The 15,928-nt window shown below is 51.3% G+C and overlaps 1 protein-coding gene across 1 annotated transcript in view; it reads left to right on the top strand.

Moving 5' to 3' along the window:
• The window catches only part of CRTAC1 (cartilage acidic protein 1), a 604,943-nt gene that overhangs the window by 24,027 nt on the left and 564,988 nt on the right, over nt 1-15,928 (top strand). The gene's annotated exons all lie outside the window — the stretch shown is intronic.

Consider the following 15,928-nt stretch of genomic DNA (forward strand, 5'->3'; position numbering starts at 1 on the left):
AGCGCCTAAAGCACAAATTATTTTTTTTTTTCCTGGTTTTAAGAGGAATAAAAAGATGGTTTGATAGCAGAAGTTGGAAATGGCGCGTCGTTATGAGAGACTGTAATTCAACGCGGGTTTTAGTTTTCCCCATAACTGACCTTCTGTGCGTTGCTGGAGAAGATGTTTCATTGAACTAACTACTGTTTGCAGAACATTACGTCTGTCATCCCGCTCACTGCGGCTCGCTGTGTAAAGTTTAAGTGACTGGTGGCGCTTAGCAAATTAAACTGGAAGAAGCTGACATATGTCAGGGCGGGAAACAAATCTAATAAATTTCTTCTGTACGATAATAAACCCCCCACAAAAAAAACAAACATGCTTGTAGGTTAAAACGCTTTTCACTGCGGCAACCTAAGATTATTAGCTCCTATGGCGGGGGTCTCCAAACTTTTCACACAATGGGCCAGTGGGGGAAAAAACGTCCTGGGCTCAGCATTAGTGAACATAAACGTGGCCTCAGGATTAGTGGTCAGTAGGAGGAAGAGTAGTGCCCCATCATTGGTGTCAGTGGGAGGAATAGTGCCCCATCATTGGTGTCAGTGGGAGGAATAGTGCCCCATCATTGGTGTCAGTGGGAGGAATAGTGCCCCATCATTGGTGTCAGTGGGAGGAATAGTGCCCCATCATTGGTGTCAGTGGGAGGAATAGTGCCCCATCATTGGTGTCAGTGGGAGGAATAATGCCCCATCATTGGTGTCAGTGGGAGGAATAGTGCCCCATCATTGATGTCAGTGGGAGGAATAGTGTCCCATCATTGGTGTCAGTGGGAGGAATAGTGCCCCATCATTGGTGTCAGTGGGAAGAATAGTGTCCCATCATTGATGTCAGTGGGAGGAATAGTGCCCCATCATTGGTGTCAGTGGGAGGAACAGTGCCCCATCATTGGTATCAGTGGGAGGAATAGTGCCCCATCATTGGTGTCAGTGGGAGGAATAGTGCCTCATCATTGATGTCAGTGGGAGGAATGGTGCCCCATCATTGATGTCAGTGGGAGGAATAGTGCCCCATCATTGATGTCAGTGGGAGGAATGGTGCTCCATCATTGGTGTCAGTGGGAGGAATAGTGCCCCATCATTGGTGTCAGTGGGAGGAATAGCGCCCCATCATTGGTATCAGTGGGAGGAATAGTGCCCCATCATTGGTATCAGTGGGAGGAATAGTGCCCCATCATTGGTGTCAGTGGGAGGAATAGTGCCCCATCATTGGTGTCAGTGGGGGGAATAGTGCCCCATCATTGGTGTCAGTGGGAGGAATAGTGCCCCATCATTGGTGTCAGTGGGAGGAATAGTGCCCCATCATTGGTGTCAGTAGGGGGAATAGTGCCCCATCATTGGTGTCAGTGGGAGGAATAGTGCCCCATCATTAGTACCAGTGGAAGCAATAGTGCCCCATTATTGGTGTCATTGGGAAGAATAGCGCCCCATCATTGGTTTCAGTGGGAGGAATAGTGCCCCATCATTGGTGTCATTGGGAGGAATAGTGCCCCATCATTGATGTCAGTGGGAGGAATAGTGCCCCATCATTGGTGTCAGTGGGAGGAATAGTGCCCCATCATTAGTACCAGTGGAAGCAATAGTGCCCCATCATTGGTGTCATTGGGAAGAATAGCGCCCCATCATTGGTTTCAGTGGGAGGAATAGTGCCCCATCATTGGTGTCATTGGGAGGAATAGTGCCCCATCATTGATGTCAGTGGGAGGAATAGTGCCCCATCATTGGTGTCATTGGGAGGAATAGTGCCCCATCATTGGTATCATTGGGAGGAATAGTGCCCCATCATTGATGGGGTAGGTGGAGGAACCAAGGGACGGAACTTGGAGGTGGGTAGGTGGAGGAACCAAGGGATGGTACTTGGAGGTCGGTAGGAGGTGGAACAAAGGGACGGTACTTGGAGGTGGGTAGGGGGTGGAACCAAGGGATGATACTTGGAGGTGGGTAGGGGGTGGAACCAAGGGACAGTACTTGGAGGTGGGTAGGGTGTGGAACCAAGGGACGATACTTGGAGGTGGGTAGGGGGTGGAACCAAGGGACGGTACTTGGAGGTGGGTAGGGGGTGGAACCAAGGGACGATACTTGGAGGTGGGTAAGTGGTGGAACAAAGGGACGATACTTGGAGGTGTGTAGGGGGTGGAACCAAGGAACGATACTTGGAGGTGGGTAGGAGGTGGAACAAAGGGACGATACTTGGAGGTGGGTAGGAGGTGGGACAAAGGGACAGTACTTGGAGGTGGGTAGGGGGTGGAACCAAGGGACGGTAGTTGGAGGTGGGTAGGGGGTGGACCCAAGGGACGGTACTTGGAGGTGGGTAGGAGGTGAAACAAAGGGATGGTACTTGGAGGTGGGTAGGAGGTAGAACAAAGGGATGGTACTTGGAGGTGGGTAGGAGGTGGAACAAAGGGATGGTACTTGGAGGTGGGTAAGTGGTGGAACCAAGGGACGGTACTTGGAGGTGGGAAGGGGGTGGAACAAAGTGACGGTGCTTGGAGGTGGGTAGGGGGTGGAACCAAGGGACGATACTTGGAGGTGGGTAGGAGGTGGAACCAAGGGACGGTACTTGGAGGTGGGTAGAGGGTGGAACCAAGGGACGGTGCTTGGAGGTGGGTAGGAGGTGGAACAAAGGGACGGTGCTTGGAGGTGGATAGGTGGAGGAACCAAGGGACGGTACTTGGAGGTGGGTAGGTGGAGGAACCAAGGGACAGTGCTTGGAGGTGGGTAGGTGGAGGAACCAAGGGACGGTGCTTTGAGGTGGGTAGGTGGAGGAACCAAGGGACGGTGCTTGGAGGTGGGTAGGGGGTGGAACCAAGGGACGATACTTGGAGGTGGGTAGGGGGTGGAACCAAGGGACGGTACTTGGAGGTGGGTAGGGGGTGGAACCAAGGGACGATACTTGGAGGTGGGTAAGTGGTGGAACCAAGGGACGGTACTTGGAGGTGGGTAGGGGTGGAACCAAGGGACGCTACTTGGAGGTGGGTAGGAGGTGGAACAAAGGGACGATACGTGGAGGTGGGTAGGAGGTGGGACAAAGGGACAGTACTTGGAGGTGGGTAGGGGGTGGAACCAAGGCACGGTAGTTGGAGGTGGGTAGGGGGTGGACCCAAGGGACGGTACTTGGAGGTGGGTAGGAGGTGAAACAAAGGGATGGTACTTGGAGGTGGGTAGGAGGTAGAACAAAGGGATGGTACTTGGAGGTGGGTAGGAGGTGGAACAAAGGGATGATACTTGGAGGTGGGTAAGTGGTGGAACCAAGGGACGGTACTTGGAGGTGGGAAGGGGGTGGAACAAAGTGACGGTGCTTGGAGGTGGGTAGGGGGTGGAACCAAGGGACGATACTTGGAGGTGGGTAGGAGGTGGAACCAAGGGACGGTACTGGGAGGTGGGTAGAGGGTGGAACCAAGGGACGGTGCTTGGAGGTGGGTAGGAGGTGGAACAAAGGGACGGTGCTTGGAGGTGGATAGGTGGAGGAACCAAGGGACGGTACTTGGAGGTGGGTAGGTGGAGGAACCAAGGGACAGTGCTTGGAGGTGGGTAGGTGGAGGAACCAAGGGACGGTGCTTTGAGGTGGGTAGGTGGAGGAACCAAGGGACGGTGCTTGGAGGTCGGTAGGGGGTGGAACCAAGGGACGGTGGTTGGAGGTGGGTAGGTGGAGGAACAAAGGGACGGTGCTTGGAGGTGGGTAGGTGGAGGAACCAAGGGGCGGTACTTGGAAGTGGGTAGATATCAGACAGTTATACAATTACACTGCAAGCTAAGAATATTATTTTCCAGCATGTAGGCTGACATAGCGATCACATGATCGGGAAGCACTTTGGTTCCCGATCCCTAGCTGGGTGTGACACCCAGCAGCTCTGCAAAGTGTCAGCTCCTAGCTGTTAAAGAGATGACGTTTATAAATGTATCCTCAGCATAACGCATATAAAGTGAGGGAATCCCCGGCTGTCACCACAACCTGTGTCCCTATTAGAAGATTCCCCTCCATTCCTGTTCTGGTGACAACCCAAAACTTGGGATTTTGTTTCTATTACACAACTTGACAGGGGTTCTAATCCCTCTCCACTCCATCCAAAACTAGAAAATGAATATGTCTTGCCTTGAGTTATACTTTTAATCGTTCGGCTGTATTTGTGTCGTTGGATCTCCTGCTCCTCAGATCTTATCACAGCAGAGGTCGTCTACAAAACGAGTCCTTCATCTGCAGGAGAGCTGCGGCCTTGAACCCACCGCTTGCTGGCTGCGAGTTACATAAAAGAATTATTCATATGCAGCATTTCCTATTTAGATATTCAAAATGAAATAAAAAAAGTAAAAAAGTAATTGAATGAGTACAAAATGTACATTCCCTGTAATATACATTACTAATATCCTCGGCCCCATAGAGCCTGCAGAGATGCTGCACATAGCCAGGAGGGGGGGCCGGTGAGCCCCGTAGATTGTGGGATGGGATGGTGCTTGGGTAGGGGGTGGATGCAAGGGATGGTGCATAGAGGTAGGTAGAGGATGGAACCAAGGATTGGTACTTGGAGGTGGGTAGGAGGTGGAACCAAAGGATGGTACCTGGAGGTGGGCAGGGGGTGGAAACAAGGGATGGTACTTGGAGGTGGGTAGGAGGTGGAACCAAGAGACGATACTTGGAGGTGGGAAGGGGGTGGAACCAAGGACGGTACTTGGAGGTGGGTAGGAGGTGGAACCAAGGGATGGTACTTGGAGTTGGGTGGGAGGTGGAACCAAGGGACGGTACTTAGAGGTGGGTAGGAGATGGAACCAAGGGACGGTACGTGGTGGTGCGTAGGAGGTGGAACCAAGGGACTGTACTTGGAGGTGGGTGGGAGGTGGAACCAAGGGATGGTACGTGGAGGTGGGTGTTAGGTGGAACCAAGGGACGGTACGTGGTGGTGGGTAGGAGGTGGAACCAAGGGACTGTACTTGGAGGTGGGTAGGAGGTGGAACCAAGGGACTGTACTTGGAGGTGGGTAGGAGGTGGAACCAAGGGACGGTACTTGGAGGTGGGTAGGAGGTGGAACCAAGGGACGGTACTTTGTACAAAATGTACATTCGCTTTAATAATACATTACTAATATCCTTGGCCCCATAGAGCCTGCAGAGATGCTGCTCATAGCCAGGAGGGTGGGCCGGTGAACCCCGTAGATTGTGGGGCCAGTGAGCCCTGTAGTTTGTGGGGCCGGCGAGCCCCATAGATTGTGGGGCCAGTGAGCCCCGTAGGTTGTGGGGCCGGCGAGCCCCGTAGATTGTGGGGGCGGTGAGCATCGTAGATTGTGGGGCCAGTGAGCCCTGTAGTTTGTGGGGCCGGCGAGCCCCATATATTGTGGGGCCGGTGAGCCCCGTAGGTTGTGGGGCCGGCGAGCCACGTAGATTATGGGGGCGGTGAGCATCGTAGATTGTGGGGCCGGTGAGCATCGTAGATTGTGGGGCCGGTGAGCATCGTAGATTGCGGGGCCGGTGAGCCCCGTAGATTGCGGGGCCGGTGAGCCCCGTAGATTGCGGGGCCGGTGAGCCCCGTAGATTGTGGGGCCGGTGAGCCCCGTAGATTGCGGGGCCGGTGAGCCCCGTAGATTGTGGGGCCAGTGAGCCCCGCAGATTGTGGCCCCGGTCGGACCACGAACGAGTACTTCAGCCGTGCTTCCTTTCTAAGTCGATTACTTATGCCAAGCGGTGTTCCGGCAGTCTGGCTTCCAGCGGAGTATTTGGCAGTCGATGAGCTCAGGAGTAACAGAGGTGAATATATTTGTTTTAATTACCGGCTAACACTGGAGAAGTCTCTAATCGATGTGCGCAGCAGTGACACCGTACGGCGTTGGTTTTCTAAACTCATCAAGTTCAACTGACGGTGGGAGGACGCCACGGCAGATTTCGGGGGTCTCGCTGTAATCTCCGGCATTGCTGCTTACCTGCCTAACTTCACAGCCTCTCCCCCGGAATCTCTGCCAAGAGAGTTATGGAACATGGAGCTGAAAATGTTCTCAAATTTGTTTAACAGGAACGTGAGCCGACTTTGCTGGCTGGTAAAGGTGAGGAAAGTGGAAGAAACAGCGCCGGACCTGTGGGGTCATCTCACCTGGAATGCTGTCCTTTACTTGCCTTTATCCAGCCCTTGGGGGACTACTCTTCATCCTGATATGAAGTACTATTCCTCCCACTGACACCAAGAATGAGGCACATTCCTCCCACTGACACCAATGATGGGGCACATTCCCTACACTGGCACTAAGTGGGGCTCAATTCCTCCCACTTACACCAATGATGGGGCACTATTTGTCCCACTGACACCAATGATGGGGCACTATTCCTCCCACTGACACCAATGTTGAGGCACAATTCCTCCCAATGACACCAATGATGGGGCACCATTCCTCCCACTGATACTAATGATGGGGCACTATTCCTCCCACTGACACCAATGATGGGGCACTATTCCTCCCACTGACACCAATGATGGGGCACTATTGCTTCCACTGAGACTAATGATGGGGCACTATTGCTTCCACTGAGACTAATGATGGGGCACTATTCCTCCCACTGACACCAATGATGGGGCACTATTCCTCCCACTGACACCAATGACGGGGTACTATTCCTCCTACTGAAACCAATGATGGGGTACTATTCTTTCCACTGACACCAATGGTGGGGCACTATTCCTACCAATGACACCAATGATGGGGCACTATTCCTCCCAATAACAATAATGATGGGGCACTATTCCTTCCACTGGTACTAATGATGGGGCACTATTCCTCCCACTGACACCAATGATGGGGCACTATTCCTTCCACTGGTACCAATGATGGGGCACTATTCCTCCCACTGACACCAATGATGGGACACTATTCCTCCCACTGACACCAATGATGGGGCAGTATTCCTCCCACTGACACCAATGATTGGGGCACTATTCCTCCCACTGACACCAATGATGGGGCACTATTCCTCCCACTGACACCAATGATGGGGCACTATTCCTCCCACTGACACCAATGATGGGGCACTATTCCTCCCACTGACACCAATGATGGGGCACTATTCCTCCCACTGACACCAATGATGGGGCACTATTCCTCCCACTGATACCAATGATGGGGCACTATTCCTCCCACTGACACCAATGATGGGGCACTATTCCTCCCACTGACACCAATGATGGGGCACTATTCCTCCCACTGACACCAATGATGGCGCACTATTCCTTCCACTGACACCAATGATGGGGCACTATTCCTCCCACTGACACCAATGATGGGGCACTATTCCTCCCACTGACACCAATGATGGCGCACTATTCCTTCCACTGACACCAATGATGGGGCACTATTCCTCCTACTAATACCAATGATGGGGCACTATTCCTCCCACTAATACCAATGATGGGGCACTATTCCTCCCACTGACACCAATGATGGGGCACTATTCCTCCCACTGATACCAATGATGGGACACTATTCCTCCCACTGACACCAATGATGGGGCACTATTCCTCCCACTGACACCAATGATGGGACACTATTCCTCCCACTGACACCAATGATGGGGCACTATTCCTCCCACTGATACCAATGATGGGGCGCTATTCCTCCCACTGACACCAATGATGGGGCACTATTCCTCCCACTGATACCAATGATGGAGCACTATTCCTCCCACTGACACCAATGATGGAGCACTATTCCTCCCACTGACACCAATGATGGGGCACTATTCCTCCCACTGACACCAATGATGGAGCACTACTCCTCCCACTAATACCAATGATGGAGCACTATTCCTCCCACTGACACCAATGATGAGGCACTATTCCTTCCACTGACACCAATGATGGAGCACTACTCCTCCCACTGATACCAATGATGGGGCACTATTCCTCCCACTGACACCAATGATGGGGCACTATTCCTCCCATTGATACCAATGATGGAGCACTATTCCTCCCACTGACACCAATGATGGGGCACTATTCCTCCCACTGACACCAATGATGGGGCACTATTCCTCCCACTGACACCAATGATGGAGCACTACTCCTCCCACTGATACCAATGATGGAGCACTATTCCTCCCACTGACACCAATGATGGGACACTATTCCTCCCACTGACACCAATGATGGGGCACTATTCCTCCCACTGACACCAATGATGGGGCACTATTCCTCCCACTGACACCAATGATGGAGCACTATTCCTCCCACTGACACCAATGATGGAGCACTATCCCTCCCACTGACACCAATGATGGGGCACTATTCCTCCCACTGACACCAATGATGGGACGCTATTCCTCCCACTGACACCAATGATGGGGCACTATTCCTCCCACTGATACCAATGATGGGGCGCTATTCCTCCCACTGACACCAATGATGGGGCACTATTCCTCCCACTGATACCAATGATGGAGCACTATTCCTCCCACTGACACCAATGATGGAGCACTATTCCTCCCACTGACACCAATGATGGGGCACTATTCCTCCCACTGACACCAATGATGGAGCACTACTCCTCCCACTAATACCAATGATGGAGCACTATTCCTCCCACTGACACCAATGATGAGGCACTATTCCTTCCACTGACACCAATGATGGAGCACTATTCCTCCCACTAATACCAATGATGGAGCACTATTCCTCCCACTGACACCAATGATGAGGCACTATTCCTTCCACTGACACCAATGATGGAGCACTATTCCTCCCACTAATACCAATGATGGGGCACTTTTCCTCCCATTGATACCAATGATGGAGCACTATTCCTCCCACTGACACCAATGATGGGGCACTATTCCTCCCACTGACACCAATGATGGGGCACTATTCCTCCCACTGACACCAATGATGGAGCACTACTCCTCCCACTGATACCAATGATGGGGCACTATTCCTCCCACTGACACCAATGAAAGGGACACTATTCCTCCCACTGACACCAATGATGGGGCACTATTCCTCCCACTGACACCAATGATGGAGCACTATTCCTCCCACTGACACCAATGATGGAGCACTATCCCTCCCACTGACACCAATGATGGGGCAATATTCCTCCTCCTGACCACAGGCTCCATGCAATGTTTTACACCCACATACCACTAATCCTGAAACATTGTTTCCTCCCACTGATGCTGGGGCATTTCATACTCCCACTGGCCAGTCTGGTTTGGAGACCGCTGATGTAAATGATTGGGTTCCCAGTCCTTCACCCCAGAGGGATCTGTCCAGTCTCCTTGTCTTGTAAAATGATGTAAGAAAAACTGACATTGAAAGGGCCGAGGTACAACTTTATTCCAATCCAAAAAATATGCAATGTTTTTCGGGGGTCCAAGGCCTCCCCCTTCATCAGTGTCATGATTTGGCAGGGCTCATGCTTGCAATCACACTGGAAAAAAATATTTTAAGTGGTTCTAAATTCAAAACTTTTTTTAAAACTTGCCTTATACCACCCCCCCCCCAACCCCCCACCCCTCCTAACACTTACCTGAGTCCATTATCCATCCAGCACTGTGCCCAGCTGAGAATCTCCCCCGACTTCCTGGCCTCTCAGGTATTGCTGACAGCAGTGGAAGCCATTGGCTCCCGATGTTGTCAATCAAATCCCGTGAGGACCAAAGGCAGGAAACTTGTGCTGAAAACACGGAAGGTTTTACCCCGCTCCCCCCTTTCATGACCACTCCATTATTTGCTATTCATCACTGCGCTACTTTAACTGGTAATTTCACGGTCATGCAACGCTGCACCCAAACAAAACTTGTATTGTTTTTTCACACAAATAGAGCTTTCTTTGGGTGGCATTTGATCACCACTCTGAGTTTTTTTTTTTTGCGATATAAACAGAGAAAAAAAAAATATTTTTTTTTTACTTTCTGCCATAAACATATCCAGTAAATAAAAAAAAAATTCTTCATGCATTTTGGTCAAAATGTATTCTGCTATATGTCTTTGATTTAAAAAAATCCCAATAAATGTAAATAGATTGAATTGCTTGAACATTATAGCGTCTACAAACTATGCCATATATATATATTGGAATTTGTATTTATTTTTTATACTACTAATGGTGGTGATCAGCGACTTATAGTGGGACTGTGCAGAGGGCGATCTGACACTAACTGACTAACTGCCACTGACAGCACCAGTGACACTAGATCAACCTCATCTCCCACCCCCTGCAGGGTATAGGAACTCCTAGATCAACCTCATCTCCCACCTCCTGCGGGGTATAGGAACTCCTAGATCAACCTCATCTCCCACCTCCTGCGGGGTATAGGAACTCCTGGATCAGTCTCATCTCCCACCCCCTGCGGGGTATAGGAACTCCTAGATCAACCTCATCTCCCACCCCCTGCGGGGTATAGGAACTCCTAGATCAACCTCATCTCCCACCCCTGCGAGGTATAGGAACTCCGAGATCCACCTCATCTCCCACCCCCTGCGGGGTATAGGAACTCCGAGATCAACCTCATCTCCCACCCCCTGCGGGGTATAGGAACTCCTAGATCAACCTCATCTCCCACCCCTGCGAGGTATAGGAACTCCGAGATCCACCTCATCTCCCACCCCCTGCGGGGTATAGGAACTCCGAGATCAACCTCATCTCCCACCCCCTGCGGGGTATAGGAACTCCTAGATCAACCTCATCTCCCACCCCCTGCGAGGTATAGGAACTCCTAGATCAACCTCATCTCCCACCCCCTGCGGGGTATAGGAACTCCAAGATCCACCTCATCTCCCACCCCCTGCGGGGTATAGGAACTCCGAGATCCACCTCATCTCCCACCCCCTGCGGGGTATAGGAACTCCGAGATCCACCTCATCTCCCACCCTCTGCGGGGTATAGGAACTCCTAGATCAACCTCATCTCCCACCCCCTGCAGGGTATAGGAACTCCGAGATCCACCTCATCTCCCACCCTCTGCGGGGTATAGGAACTCTTAGATCAACCTCATCAACCTCATCTCCTACCCCCTGCGGGGTATAGGAACTCCTAGATCAACCTCATCTCCCAACCACTGCGGGGTATAGGAACTCCTAGATCCACCTCATCTCCCACCCCCTGTGGGGTATAGGAACTCCTAGATCAACCTCATCTCCCACCACCTGCGGGGTATAGGAACTCCTAGATCCACCTCATCCCCCACCCCCTGCAGGGTATAGGAACTCCTAGATCCACCTCATCTCCCACCCCCTGCAGGGTATAGGAACTCCTAGATCCACCTCATCTCCCACCCCCTGCGGGGTATAAGAACTCCTAGATCAACCTCATCTCCCACCACCTGCGGGGTATAGGAATTCCTAGATCCACCTCATCTCCCACCCCCTGCGGGGTATAGGAACTCCTAGATCAACCTCATCTCCCACCCCCTGCGGGGTATAGGAACTCCTAGATTTAATTAAGCAGACACGCTGCCTTCTGGACTCCCCCGTTGAGTTCAACAAACAACACAGAAACATAACAACATTGCTGGTCTCCGTCACAGAGACAGTACAGCAACAATACAGTTCAATACAAGAGGGTTAGGAGGGACCTGATCCTGGGAGCTTACAATCTAGGAGGGAGGGGCTAGTGGTACAAAGGTAATAACTGTGGGGGATGGACTGGTAGGAGGAGTAGAAGATTCCATTATTAGCTGAAGGCGGGATAGGCTTCCCTGAAGACAGAGGTTTTCAGAGATCGCCTAAAAGTGAGCATAGTAGGCGATAGTCTGTTAGATTGGGTTAGAGAGTTCCAGAGGATGGGGGAGGCTCTGGAGAAGTCCTGGAGATGAGCATGGGAGGAGGAGACAAGGGGACTATAGAGCAGGAGGTCGTGGGAGGACTAATCTGTACTAATGACACTGGCTGGGGAGGGGTTAACAACCAGGGCGATCAAGGGGTTAAATATATACCTAACAATGTGTAATGTTTGTATTATGTTCTGCTTTCACTAACAGATCTCTATGATTCTCCTCCCTGCAAAGCAAAGCAGGGATAAGAAACAGAGGAACATTCCCTATGTACAGAGCTCTGTGTTGCTTGTTAACACAGGACTCTGGGCTGTGATTGGGTCAGCGGGTCATCGGAATCATTGTCCAGGACTTGCTGACAGACTCCTGTTGTGTACAATCACAGAAGGTGTCGGTGGGGGTGGGCGCGCGTGCCTGCACAGGCCGTCCTTCTGCAGCACATTGCAGGCGAGCAGTCCGGAAGCGGTTAAAAGACCAGTTCACTTTTAGTCGATTCCTACTGTTGTCAATCAAGCCCTGATAAGATGGGGGGGGGTTCTTGGACCCCCTAAAATACTGTTTGGATTGTTCCTTCTGCAAAGCAGGGATGAGAATCAGAGAGATTGTTCCCTCTGTACAGAGCTCTGTGTTGTTTGTTAACACAGGACTCTGGGCTGTGATTGGACAGGTCATCGGAATCATTGGCCAGGACTTGCTGACGGACTCCTGTTGTTCTCATTCACAGCAGGTGTCGGTGGGGGTGGGGGTGACTGCACAGGCCGCCCATCCGCAGTACTTTGCGGAAGCAGTTAAAAGACCAGTTCACTTTTAGTCTATTCCCATTGTTGTCAATCAAACCCTGATGGGGGGGAGGGGGTTCTTGGACCCCTGAAATCCTTTTTGGGTTGCCCCCCTGACCTTTATTGGACTTACGTTGTATTTGCACCTCTTTGTCTGGTGCTTCCGTTTCGATTTTTGTTACCTTGCTGGCTCGCTGCCCTTTACCTGATGTCAGTGAAAAGTCCAACCACAAATCTTTACATGTCCGTCTTGTAAAAGCTTCAGTTACGTGAGGATCACACTAATGGTCTGGATGGAACCTCACTAGGATTTATGTAGTGAAAGTATTGACTACTACAGTCCACGAAATTTACTACCAGAGAAGGAACCGCATTTCAGTGGAAACGCTACTCTGGATCACCCTTCCCACTTGTGTAAAGGGAACCAACCCAATCCAGCCAACCCCAGAGCCATACATTTGTTGTAAGTATGGGACAATGGTAAATATTCCGGTAAATGTGCTCCCGACATTCTCCGATAGATGGTAGTTGGTTGGCCTGGTGAGAAGAAGGTAAAGTGCTCTACCTGGGGTATCCCCATGGACTCTTCTATGGGACAACCCTAACATTCCTGAGCTCCTGGGTCACCCCGACTCCAGTTGGTGGAGCCATCTTGGCAGTGCTCTCCTCTCGCATGTCTTTTTGAACTGTGTTTTTGTATCTTTTGATGACCTAACGTCCCGTGATAAGGGGGCAATAAATTATTTTATACATCTTTTGCTGCTGCGTCATGTTACACGGGTACAATTTAGGGAATTTGATTCTTGAGCTCCCGGAATCATCCGTAGAATTACTATTGCTAGATCCAGATATTGCTGGTCACCACTATCTATTCCCGTCTTCAATCAGCCGGAGCCGACCCCTTCCAGATTGCTAAGCATAAGTGGGTGGCCGTGTTCCCAGAGCTGCTTGAAGAGGGTTGGGAGGATGATATGAGGATCATATATGAGGATGATATGAAGGTCAGTGTTCAAGACCTCATTAGTACCGCCGATAAATGTACTCAATTCAAGTTTATCCACCATCTTCGCTATACCTCGGCTAGGTTGACTTGAATGGGTTTCGGATCTGCGGCCTCTCGTCCTCATTGTGGCCTTGAGGGTGCAGATCTGCTGCTCATGTTCTGGACCTGTCCTGCTCTTACCCCAGGTTCACACCTAAGCCTTTTCTGCAGTGCAGTCCATTTAACATGATTTCCTATGGGACACGTTCACATCTGCGTGTTTTCACCCCACTGAGTTTTTTGGAAGGGGTCAGAGACTTTTTTAACCACCTCCCATCAGGCCCATGTATATTAACGGCCGGACGGTGGCAGTGCAGGGTCGGGTGGCCATTTATAAATGGCCTCCCCGCCCCCTGCTTGTGTACGCTCCCTGGGAGCGCGCAGCACCGCGATCCGGTGTCCTCCGGATACAGTAGAACACCGATCGTCGTATGGGACCTCTGTGTGAGGTCCCGATCATGTGATCACTGATTGGCCAATCAGTGATCACAAGCAGAATAGTAAGCAAGATGTAACTTCTGACATCATTTCTTACTACGTGTGAAATCTGTGAATGATCACAGAGGTCACATGGCACAGGGCTATTCACAACAGCCTTGTACCATGTGACAAGCTGTGACCAATCACAGCTCTCACAGTATTTCTCAATGGCTGCAGGAATGCAGCCAGAGAGGAGGAGAAATGATTCCTCTTACAGCCTTTATGCGTGTAAAAGCAATCAGTGTAAAAAAAAAAATCTTCATCACCCCCCACAAGTAGTACAGTGTCACCATGGTGACCCCACACTGCTAGGGTGACAGAATGTAAAAAAAAAAACATAAATAATAATAAAAAAAAAATAAAATAAAAATGTAGAAAAAAAGTTTAAACATAATTTGTGGTTATAAGTGTGATAGCGCTGAAAGCTGAAAATGGCCCTGGACAGGAAGGGGGGAAAGTGTCCGGACAGGAAGGGGGGAAAGTGTCCGGACTGGAAGGGGGGAAAGTGTCCGGACAGGAAGGGGGGGAAAGTGTCCGGACTGGAAGGGGGGGAAAGTGTCCGGACTGGAAGGGGGGGAAAGTGTCCGGACTGGAAGGGGGGAAAGTGTCCGGACAGGAAGGGGGGGAAAGTGTCCGGACTGGAAGGGGGGTGAAAGTGTCCGGACTGGAAGGGGGGGAAAGTGTCCAGACTGGAAGGGGGGAAAGTGTCCGGACTGGAAGTGGGGGAAAGTGTCCGAACTGTAAGTGGGGGAAAGTGTCCGGACTGGAAGGGGGGTGAAAGTGTCCGGACTGGAAGGGGGTGAAAGTGTCCGGACTGGAAGGGGGGGAAAGTGTCCAGACTGGAAGGGGGTGAAAGTGTCCGGACAGGAAGGGGGTGAAAGTGTCCGGACTGGAAGGGGGGAAAGTGTCCGGACTGGAAGGGGGGGAAAGTGTCCGGACTGGAAGGGGGGTGAAAGTGTCCGGACTGGAAGGGGGGTGAAAGTGTCCGGACTGGAAGGGGGGGAAAGTGTCCAGACTGGAAGGGGGGAAAGTGTCCGGACTGGAAGGGGGGTGAAAGTGTCCGGACTGGAAGGGGGTGAAAGTGTCTGGACTGGAAGGGGGTGAAAGTGTCCGGACAGGAAGGGGGTGAAAGTGTCCGGACTGGAAGGGGGGGAAAGTGTTCGGACTGGAAGGGGGGAAAGTGTCTGGACTGGAAGGGGGGGAAAGTGTTCGGACTGGAAGGGGGGAAAGTGTCCGGACTGAAAGTGGTTAACTCAAAAAGTTGCAAAAAAAAAATCTTAATCCACCTTCCATACAACAGTTCTATCGTATGGTCCATTTTGATCTGCCTAAATATAAGGTAATCTGTAAAGGTCGGGTTGCCCTTAAAAGTTCACAAAAGTGTGGCAACCCTGGTTAGACATCTCAGATTCCTTCTGGGGTGATGCTTCACTATTCCTATCACTTTTATATGTATCCACAAACTAAGATGGTTCCTACACCACTGCTGTGGTGGATGTTGACTGCATTGTGCCAAGTGTAAAGTTTGGTGGAGGGGGGATTATGGTGTGGGGTTGTTATTTAGGGGTTGGGCTTGGCCCCCTAGTTCCAGTGAAGGGAACTCTTAAGGCAACATTTTGGACAATTTCATGCTCCCAACTTTGTGGGAAGAGTTTGGGGATGGCCCCTTCCTGTTCCAACATGACTGCGCACCAGGGCACAAAGCAAGGTCCATAAAGACATGGAGGAGCCAGTTTGGGGTGGAGGAACTTGACTGTCCTGCACAGAGTCCTGACCTCAACCCCATAGAACACCTTTGGGATGAATTAGAGCGGAGACTGCGAGCCAGGCCCCCTCCCCCGACATCAGTGCCT

The sequence above is a fragment of the Staurois parvus genome, unplaced genomic scaffold, assembly GCF_062004578.1.
Source record: "Staurois parvus isolate SC_StPar_1 unplaced genomic scaffold, SC_StPar_1.0 ptg001463l, whole genome shotgun sequence".
In the NCBI taxonomy this organism is placed as follows: domain Eukaryota; kingdom Metazoa; phylum Chordata; class Amphibia; order Anura; family Ranidae; genus Staurois; species Staurois parvus.